Source organism: Coptis chinensis, chromosome 3, assembly GCF_015680905.1.
Source record: "Coptis chinensis isolate HL-2020 chromosome 3, ASM1568090v1, whole genome shotgun sequence".
Lineage (NCBI taxonomy): Eukaryota > Viridiplantae > Streptophyta > Magnoliopsida > Ranunculales > Ranunculaceae > Coptis > Coptis chinensis.
The window spans coordinates 39,018,872-39,028,504 of record NC_141458.1 but is presented as its reverse complement, the minus strand read 5'-3'; positions in this window follow the sequence as shown (position 1 = coordinate 39,028,504).

Sequence of the window (9,633 nt, the reverse complement as noted above, 5' to 3'; positions counted from 1 at the left end):
CGCCATTCCCCAAAATATTCATCGGGATGAATAACATGGTGGTGCCTACGTTTAGGGACGGGCTACCAAGGGCAATGCTATATCCCTGGTCCATTACTCGAAATACCCTCCCCATAATACTCATGGAAATATGTATAATCATAAAGGTATGCATTATCGGTCATATATCCCCATGTGTGAACAGGATCGGTATTGGTAATCCACGAAACTAAAGCGACCACATGTTTATTGAATTCTAGTGTCGTGTCATCGACTCTGACGGAGAATTCTTGTTCTCCATCCCGACAATAGAAACTAACGTGATCATAGAAATAAGCGGTAAGATGTCTTTGAATATGAATCGTCATCACTTACCGGTAGATGGCGCCATCCTAACTCACTGCAGGATCCTATTTGGAACCAATGTCCATAGGTCTCGGTTCCCAACCGTCTTCGAAAAGACTGTTCAAGTATGACTATAGGAGATGTCATCTCAACTACTCTTTTGAACAGCTCCAAAAATCCTGGAACAACCCTGAGAAAATTAGAAATTTTCGTGTTTACGGAGGCGGCGGAGTGCGCTCGGGTGTTTTGGAGTTACTGGGTTGTGGGTTTTGAGTTCACAGGTCAACTTGCTGGTCGCTCAAGTGTTTTTGGAGTTACAGTGTTTGGGCGCAAGTCGCGCTCAACTTGGGCGCGGGTGCGCTCTGAGTAAAATTTCTGATAGTGTCTAGGGCGCAGGTGCGCTCATAAGTGCTGAAACAGAAGTTTACAAGGAAAAAGAAGGAAAAGCTTGGAGTGAGAGGTGATAGATGATGGTGGGGTGTAGTGTGGGTTGTGAGTGTAGAATGAAGGAAGTTTAAATAGGTTCTGAGCTTCCAAAATGAATCGGCAAGTTGCCAAATTGTTTAAGGCAATTTCCGGAAATAGAAAATTTCCAAACCCGAAAACGAAAACAAACCATATTTTTTATTTTATAACAACCTAGTATCTTTTATACTGGATTTAGAATAGTAACTTCTAAACTCTCCTAGATTTCATGCTACCATCACACATAGTCATAGATATGCCGATATCAGCCAAATTCTTAACCTTTACTCCAAGACAACTTTACAGAAGATGATCATATAACGAATTATGCTCGGTATAATATTACCACCCCCAAACAATTCGGGAAGGTGGGATTAATGATAAAAACACGCACAATTTGAAAATAGCCAATTATATTAAAAATTTAAATCCAAACAACACAAAACAAACACATTAATATTTAAAATTAACAACTGAATTAAAATCCAACTAATAAAACAATAAAAACAATGAAATAACAATGAACACAAACTGATGGTGAACACCTAGCCATGTGATGAAGATGGACCCTGAGATGGAGATTGGTCCTGGGATGAAGAATGGCTTGAGCCATCTGTCCTTCGGCGACGACGTTCATGCCTGTCAGACTCGGCTGAAACAGAATCCTCCACGGGTGGCATGCATCATAGCATCTCTATTCGGAACAAGCGATTTGCTTCCATCTTAGTCCTAAGTACTGCATATTGGGCTTGGTGATGCTGGTGGATAGTCTCCATGTTAGACAAAATATCTTCCTGACCCCTTTCGAGCATTTCAACTCTCGTCTGAAGGTTCGTTTGTTTATTTCGAACTATAATCTGTCTATCTCGGATATCTTCACAAATACTATAAACGCAACGCAAGCCAGTTTGCAACACTTGCATGCGTTCTAAATTAGAACTACAACTATCTAATGCATCATCATCCAGACATGTCATATCCTCCCTTTCATCCTCCAACTCAACCACATTTCCTTTAGACAACGGCCAAGTCTCTTGGATGCAATCCGTATAAATACTTGCATTAGAATGCAATTTGATCTTAATAGGAGCAGATTTTGCGACAGCTCTAAATGAGAGCATGATCTTAGTGATCAATACGGGAAGAGGCATAATGCTCTTTCCCACTCCTCTAATCACATTAAAAATTAAATCGAGGATGCAGAAATTATACTTATTCGTTTGCAAAATCCCGAAGCGTCGCGGACATTGCAGACCGATATCGCTGACTTTGTCTTTCCCGAGGATGTTCCTACTAATCCACCGAAGCTCTGATCGGTTGGTTGGTTCTCAAACTTGACTGGGGGACGCAATGAGATCTCGGATTGTATTCACCCTCCACGACAGTATCTTTCATCAAAGCAGGAACTCCAGTATACTGGGATTCCTGAATGGTCGTTTCTAAGTTGTTTTCAGGCATAATTCCTAACAGCTCAGCCAACAACTGTCTTGTTACTTCCCTCCTCGTTCCTGCTACCTTAATAAAAATCCTATCCCCCTCCAATTCTCGCTTCTTATAAAACTGTTCTACCAAATCATAGTGATAGAATTCCTCAGTCGAGTACCACAGTCCATTCCAATTTCTCCTAATCATCTCTGCGTCGTAAAATGGCGCGAAGCGGTCGGCCGCAAACGTGTGCTCCGGCAAAATCCAACGTCTTAAAATAACCATAGGAAATATTGAAACAATCTACGGGTTTGTATAATGGAGTGTGGGGATGCGATTTTAGACAACTTTACTAAAAAGAACCGATGGTGGTGGGCGTCGATGTAGAGCGACTCAAATTTTAGATTTTTGGTGGTTTTCGGAGTTTTAAAATTGTTGGGGTTGGTGGTGGTAATGGTTTGGAGAAGATTTCAAATTGATTTACATGCTTGGCGTGGGTGTAGTTAGGTTTTCTTTTCTCCTTTTTTTTTTTTTTTATTTGGTTAGGTTGAAAACTTTGTTAATGGCGGTGATGGGATTAGAAACGTGATACTGTTTGTGGAAACAAAGGGGCGCAGGTGCGCTGCCAGTGCGCGTGAGTTGGGCCCAAGCCCAATTCAAATTCCGAACTTTTTCGATATTTCGCGCAATTTCAAATTCAATTTGCCGCTTCGTTACTGGTCCGATTTTGGTGAATGAGTTATGGAAATGATCAGTAGAGAATTTCCAATCCAATGATCTATAAAACACTCAATTCCAACCATGGGTGACGTATAAAAAGGTGGAAAAACGCCTCAAAGTGCGTGTGTGACGTAAGTTATGCGAACGAAGGAAATCTAAGTTTTAGATAACGTCAACCCAAATGAAATACAACTAATGGGCCTAAGCAACACAAATGGAAAGTTCGAGCAATCCGGATGGAAATACCGACTGCCCACCCCCAAACAAATTTTTAAACACAAAATTTGTTTTAAACGTGGGTCGTTTAAAGTCAGATTCCCAAGACTTGTTGGATTAGAATTTTTATTTTTATTTTTATTTTTTATTATTATTATTTTTTTATTAGTTTATTATAAGAAACACGAAAAACAATAAATACATAATTCGCCCCATAGAGGAACATGACTCAAAAACTGAGAAAACATGCAAAAGTGGAAAACGTGAATTATGTGAAACGTGGACTTAGGATCCGGTACTTACAGCCACACACTCCATAGGGAGGGCCGGTTACTGAATGGTGTACTTACCACTATATGGAAGTGAAAGAAAGTACACCATATGACAAAGGTCAATCCTCATAGGCGGGGTCGTAAAAGGACTTCCTCTACATCGGGACGAAGTTCGTGAAAATGTTTTAACCATTGACCATTAACTTGAAAGGTATTGTTGTCCTTGGGATTTACCAAGGTGATTTACCGAGAAAAGGTCCCAAATACGGGAAAAAGTCTAAAGCAAGGAGACATACCTATAGGAGTTTTGAAACGTTTCATGTTCTTTATCGCCCATAAGGCATCCGATAGGATTTCTTCAAGCTCATTCAATTGCATCTTTCGTTTATCGGCCTCATTTATTGAAGTTGCTTTTTCTAAAATCTTTTTTGATTTCCCCCTATTAGAAACTTCTAGTTTTGTCCGTTCTAGTTTGCATGGATGATAAGGAGTTGTTTCTAAAATCTTTTTTGATTTCCCTATTAGAAACTTCTACTTGTGTAATTTCCATACTTTTTCATACTTTTTAACTAGGGATGCAACAACTCTGTTGCAAAAATGTGTTCCACCATCACTAATGATGGTTTTAGGAATGCCAAAACGACATAAAATATACTCCTTAATAAAAAAATACCACTGTCTTATGGTCATTGTTACGGCAAGCCATGGCCTCTATCCATTTAGACACGTAGTCCACGGCAACTAGAATATAAATGAAACCGTGGGAAACAGGGAAGGGACCCATGAAATCAATGCCCCAAACGTCAAACATTTCTACTATCAAGATTGGATTTAATGGCATCATATTACGCTTCGTGATTCGCCCAAGTTGTTGGCAACGAATACACGTCTTGCAATGCACTTGGGCATCCTTAAAAAGGGTAGGCCAATAAAATCCACATTGAAGAACTTTAGCGGCTGTTTTCATTCCACTAAAATGACCACCACACTCTTTGTCATGGTAGAATGATAGAACTTCATTATATTCCCACTGGGGAATGCAACGACGAATAATCTGATCCGCACAATACTTAAAAAGGTAGGGCTCATCCCAGTAGTATAACTTAACTCTGGCCAAGAACTTCTTACGTTCATTTCTTGACCAATTATAAGGCATAACATCAGCCGCTAAATAATTTACAATGTCAGCATACCATGGTGCTGAAAAAATATATATCTGAGATGCTCATCGGGGAAAAGAGTCCGGTATGGACTCGGAATCACTATTATCGCCGTTTGTAAGTCTAGATAAGTGGTCGGCAACTACGTTTTCGACCCTCTTTTGTCCTTTATTTCTAATGTGAACTCTTGCGGGAGAAGAATCCATCGGATTAATCTACGCTTAGCATCCTTCTTTGCAAGAAGGTACCTAAATGGCTGCATGGTCCGTGTAAACTAAAGTTTTAGAACCAACCAAATAAGGCCGAAACTTATCTAAAGCATAAAATGACAGACTAAGAATTCTTTTTCAGTAGTTGTATAATTCCGTTAAGCATCGTTTAAGGTTTTACTAGCATAATAAATAACAGTGGACTTATTATCTAGTTTCTGTCCCAAGACAGCACCAACTGCATAATCACTAACATCACACATGAGTTCGAAAGGTTTAGACCAATCGGGAGGCTGTATAATTGGTGCAGAGGTTAGGGCGGCTTTTAAAGTTTCAAAAGCCTGCTTACAGTTAAAATTAAAATCAAAGATTGCATCTTTCAAAAGCAGATTAGTTAAAGGCCTAGCTATTTTCGAGAAATCTTTAATAAAACACCTATAAAAACCTGCATGGCCTAGAAAGGCTCTAATATCACGGACAGTCCGTGGTTTAGGTAGAGTCGCTATCTTATCTAGTTTGGCCTTATCTATTTTGATGCCATCACTAGATACAATGTCACCTAGTACTATGCCCTTTTCACCATGAAATGACACTTTTCCCGGTTTAAAAGCGAGGCTCTTTTCTTCACACCATGTCAAAACCTTAGGCGAGGTTAGACAAGCGATCTGTGAAGGAGTCTCCATAGATAGAAAAATCATCCATGAAAACTTCCATAAAGCTCTACCATGTCACTAAATATATGAAGCATACACATTTGGAAGGTACGGGAGCATTACAAAAGCCAAAAGGCATTCGTTTATAGGGCAAACGTTCCAAAGGGACATGTGAAGGTAGTCTTTTCTTGGTCATCAATATCAATAATAATCTGAAAATAGCCTGAGTAGCCATCGAGAAAACAATAAAAAGCATGACCAGCTAGGCGTTCGAGCATTTGATCTATAAAAGGTAAAGGAAAGTGATCCTTTCGTGTCATAGCATTTAAACGTCGTAATCAATCTGATTCTCCATTTCATAGGACCTTGTGTGACAACATAGTCACCCTTTCCGTTACATACCATGGTAACTCCCGATTTCTTAGGAACTACATGAATGGGGCTTACCCATTCGCTATCGAGATTGGGTATATGATACCCGCATCCGAGTAATCATAAGACTTCTTCCCTAACCACCTCTTTCATGGCAGGGTTCAAACGACGCTGAGGTTCGCGAGAAGTCTTCGTGTTATCCTCCAAATAGATGCGATGAGTGCAAACATTAGGGTCAATTTCCTTAATGTCGGCTAGGGACCAACCAATCGCAGACCGATGTTCCCTAATCACCCTGATTAAACGTGTCTCTTCATCCTTAGATAACAGAGAAGATACAATTACCGGATGACTACCATTCGGATCAAGTTGAATATATTTTAACTCCGGGGGAAGAGGTTTAAGCACCGGGGTGGAAGGAAAGTCAATAGATGTTTCGTCATGGTCCTCATCTTGCGTAATGAATACTTGCTTAGGTAGCAAGTCTTCATACTCAATATATGGAGCAACCGAAGGGTCTACAATTGGTATGGACTCAAGGATGGTGTTGACTTCCTCTAAGTAGGAGTCATTTACAAAATCTGAAGTTCCAAAAGGAATTTATACATATGGTTTTCGGGAAATGTGTTGCTAAAATAATCTTGAGCTAAGCTCTCAATCATGCTAACCTCCCCATCTATAGGCGATTCGGTAACTGTTTCATCATTTTAAAAACATTTACCTCAATGAAAAGATGGCTAAAAGATAAGGACATCTTACCATCGCGGCAATTTATAAAGCGCATTGGCGGTTGCCAAGAAGGGCCCTAAGATGATCAGAACAGAGTCGTTAGCGACTTACGTATCGAGGATAACAAAATCATCAAGATAGTAGAAATCCGAACCTTAACAAACACGCGTTTTCCACTACACCCTTAGGATACTTTATAGACACATGCGCTAACCGCAACGTCATTTTTGTAGGTTGCATTTCTTGTATACCTATTTGTTTATACAAATAAAAGCGGGGAGTAAGTTAACACTCGCCCCAAGTCTAATAAAGCGGTCGTCGTGGTGGGATTCTCCTAAGGTGCATTTTCTGATGGGGCGACCGGGGTCCTTGTATTTAACAATTCCATTATTTTCGGATAAAGTTGGGAACTGCTTAGGTTAGAAAGCGTCTTTAGGTATGTTGGTCTTACATCTAGTAGTTCACAACTCCTTAAGAAACTTAGCATGGTTAGGTAGCTTTTTAATAGCTTCGAGAAAAGGAAGGTTTATCGTTAGATTTTTAAAAACGTTCCTAATCTCCTCAAAGTTTGTATCCCCTGGTTAGCATGGCTAATTTCGAGGAATGGTGGTTTAAGCTCTCTATATTTAGCATATGGCTCGACTTGATGTGTAATCTTGGCTTTCTGTTTCTTAGTTTGTGGTTTAACTGGTACCTCTACAGTGGTAGGCTCTTCAGTTTCTATTTCGGTATCTAGTTCGATATCCGGTGTGGAGAATCTTGATGGGGTAACTATAGGCATAGTTACTTTGTTATCAACCACTCTTCCAGAACGGAGAGTGGTGATGGCATTTAGGTCACCTATGATTGTAGTTTTCGTACTAGTATTACCGTTTATCTCAAAGGTTGTGTTTGCTGTTTTAGGGTTTGGTATCGCTTGTCCTGGAAACACGCCTTTTGGTTGGGCTTTCTCTTGGGCTAACTGTTGTATGCCCTGACTTATGGATTGTAAGATATGTTGGTTTGATTGAGTCATTGTTTGGAAAAGTTGTTGGGTAACCTGTATAAAGGCGTCGATATGATCTGGTTGTGTAGGTGTAGTAGTCACAGGTGGTGCGACTGGAACTATCTCACGTTGATTATTTATGGGTGGGGTGTGATAGTTATTATTGTTAACCGGAACGATACCTCTATTGGTATTATAACTATTATAATTACCCTGACCTTGTGCTTGACCTTGTCGTGGTTGCGTTTGGTTGTTATAATTATTATAATTCCCCTGACCTTGTCCTTGTCTAGGTGGAGCTTGGTTATAGTTGTTTGCTTGTCTAACATTTTGGTTATTAAACCCTGGAGGTGTAACTTGTTGATTGTTTCGCCAACTAAAGTTGGGATGTTGTCTCCATGGGGCATTAGGAATAGGATAGCTATTAATGGAGCAAACATTATCTTGCTCTAATTGTTGTTGTTTATAGGCGAGAGGACAATAGGAGTCAATGTGCTCAGGACTCAAACAGAAATTACATGGGTTGGAGTTGACATTCATGATGGGGATAGGCTTTTGTTGAATAGAAATAGCCTCTACCTTTTTAGTTAGAGATTCGATTAAATTTTTAAGTTCTGGATCGGGTTTCATCTCAAACATACCGGCAGCCTTAACTGTTGAAGAAGAACTAGCAGAGCGGGGGATATCATCACTACCCCCCCCAATTATTATTGCGCTTAGTTTGATCTTCTAAAAATTTGTAAGCCTCCGAGGCTCCTTTACTTAGGAAACTACCCCCATTCATTATGTCAAGGACTTCTTTATGGTGGTGTAGAAGTCCTTTGAAAAAGGCACGAACTAACGTGTCTTTCGCTAGGTTATGATGTGGACATTCTATAAGGAGATCGGTGAAATGATTCCAAGCCTCTGAAAATGATTCATGAGGATTTTGTCGAAAGAAATGAATCTTGGAAAGCATCTCATCCATCTTTAGGGGTGGGTAAAAATGTTCCATAAACAATTTGAACAAGTTTAGCCCACGAGTCCTGAGTTAGGCGCTTTGGGCAGTTAACCAAGTATTTGCCTTATCGGCTAAAGTGAAGGAAAATACCCTCAGTTTAATTTGTTCCGCACCAACCGTAGGATGATGGAATGTTGTAAGGACTTGTTCAATCCTACGCATGTGCTAATAAGGTTTTTCATGGTCAAATCCATGAAAAACGGGTAACAAATTAAATATGTTTGGGGGGATTCGAAAATCCCCCACTGGGTCTGCTAGAACGATGCAAGATTTAGAGCTATTGCTCAAGGCTTTGTAAAAGTCGGAGAGAGGAGTCTCTCTTTCTTCAGCCATTATGTCAGGTGTGGTGGGTGGGATAGTAGCTAGAGGTGTAGTGATCGGTATACTCGATAGACTTGTTTGTTGACGTTGACGGTTAATTACGTTTAGTGTTTTTCTCCAACCAGACCTTAATCTCATGCAAGTCTAAGTCTAAACACGACAACACTCCAAACAATCTTGATATATTAGTATAAACCTCTAACTGGAGATGCGAGGTATGGAAGAAAGGAATACCTGATTGCGTCCTTGCTTCGCTTATGAATAGCGTCTTGTTTACGCGTGTTCAGTGTATATAACAAGTTAGAACACTGAAAAACTTAAAAAATCGAAGTTCGAAACAAACCTGTGGAAATCCGGCAAAATTCAGCTTAGGGCGCAGGTGCGCTCACTTTGGGGTGCAGGTGCGCTCCGTGTAACTTCAAATTTACAGTGTTTTGGCGTGGGTCGCTTTCGGGGTTCGGCGTTTGAAGCGAGTGCGCCCGTGTAATTTTTCGAGGAACTTTTCAATCTTTGAAACGGACAACCACAGTATGAATCAAACAAGGGTGAGTGGGTTTAATGGGACTTAAAAATGACTAATTATACTATGAAAACAATACTAAAGGTAACTAAGATGGTAGCGGCGCCATTTGATAAATATAAAAATGATAGTTTACCTACGAAATGAATGATAAAACTCCAAACGTAAGTAAACTAAAACTTATTATGAGCCTAATTTATCAAGTTTTTCTACTCTCAATTCTATCGAAATAGAGTGGAGTAACAAATTCATTCCACTCCTA